Below are 1,885 nucleotides of genomic sequence, written 5' to 3' on the forward strand. Positions count from 1 at the left end.
TCCTGTAATATTATTTAAGCGAATATTTTTTTTATGGAAATGAAAATTAAAGATAGTTACGCTTTGGTTACGTTTTTAACTTTAGCCCATATTAACCGAATTTATGAAGTTTTATCGCTTATATGATAAGGTTACTTTTATAATTTTATCCCATGATAACTTAACCCAATAATAACCAAATTTATAGAAAAGTTTATAATATCTGAAATTTGATCGGTAGTATTAAATTGTTTACATAAGATAAATTTAATCTAAATTGTTTACGTAAGATAAATTTAATTAAAATTAATTAAAAACAAATGCTAGTAATCGTAACCATTCTTGAATATTATTTGATCGAATTAAACATTTTACACAAGAAAGCACCATAGGTGACTTGGAATTACGCTAGTTCTTATGATATAATTATTCTCCTTCTCCCAATAGTTCTGCCATTCAGCTTCTACGTCGCGATCGTCAATCTCATAATTATCTAGAATAGCATTAATGTCAATGTAAAACTCCGTATTTTAATAATAATTTATAAGAATAATTTATGTAATTTAATGAGTAATTAAATGACACTTCTAATAATAAATACAAGTAAGACGTTAATTAAATAATAAATTAATAATTCAAGTCGGGAATTGGGTTTGGCTAATATTTGTGCTTTGGGCCGTGTGCTATTATTATATGGGCCGAAACTTATTAAGTTGGTATGAGTGTAATCGGGATTTGTATCGGGAATTGATAATAATATAACATGGAAATAATAATATATAAAGGTAATAATAATTGTATCAATAATAATAATAAAGTTATAAAGTATTATATGAGGAAATCATAGTTATGTTAAGGTTAATAATATGTGAGAATAATAATAATATAATTATAATGACAATTCCTATACTAATTAGAATAAGGAAAATTACATAGTTTCCTAATTGGCCTCGTATTCTCTAAATCTTACACTATAAATACCACCTTAAATCTGAAAAATAATTCACAAATTAAAAGAAGGAGCTTTAGGAGACGGAAGAGGAAGGAATTAACATAAATCAATTAATCAACTCGAGGTAATTATTCATCTTAAATCGATTTATATTCTTTTCATGCAAGCATCTTTAGATCGATAGTATGACTTATATAGACCACCATAGGACTCGGGAATTGGACCTATAGCGACATTGGACTGCCAAGTTTCTAAACTGGCCATTGTTGACCGTCATTGATCGTGGTAGGGTGGTGTTTAGGGCGGCTAAAGGTGGCTGGTCAGGGGGTTATACGGGTTGGTTGTGGGTGATTAGAATGAGTAATTGAACCCCTAACTGACCTCGACTTGACCTGGGTATAGAGGGGTTGTGATGGGGGAAGGTGGTCGGTCCTTTTGGTGGTGGCGGAATGGTGGCAGGTGGCGGTTTGTGGCGGTGGTGGCGAAAATAGGGGAGTGACTCGTGTTTTGGGCAGGCTGTTTCGAGTGGGTTTTTAGTGGTTGTAGGAGGTCTGGGTTGGGGTGGTTTTGGGTGGCTTTTGTCGAGGGTAGATTGGTGAGTTGATTAGTGGTTGTAGGTGGCGGTGAAGGTGGCATTAGGGGGTGGTTTTGGGACGGGTTTTATGGGGGTGTCAGGTGAGTGTTGCTGATGTCGGGGGATTAGGGCGTGGGTTTTATGGGTTACCGGTGGTGGTGGAGCTGGTGCTTAGGGGGGAGTTGGGTGCGTGGGACTGCAGGCTGCTGGTGTTGGGCTTGGGTGGTGTGAGTGGTGGCTTGTGGTGGGTGGAAGGAGGAGTTTGGAGGGATGTTTGTGACGCGCGTTACGGGTGTAGTTGGGTGTTTCTAAGCGGGTTTTGCTTTGGTTTGTCGGGTGACTCGGGTTAGTTTAGAAACGGGTCTCTAATATTGTAATAA

The sequence above is a fragment of the Silene latifolia genome, chromosome Y (genome assembly GCF_048544455.1).
Source record: "Silene latifolia isolate original U9 population chromosome Y, ASM4854445v1, whole genome shotgun sequence".
Taxonomy (NCBI): domain Eukaryota; kingdom Viridiplantae; phylum Streptophyta; class Magnoliopsida; order Caryophyllales; family Caryophyllaceae; genus Silene; species Silene latifolia.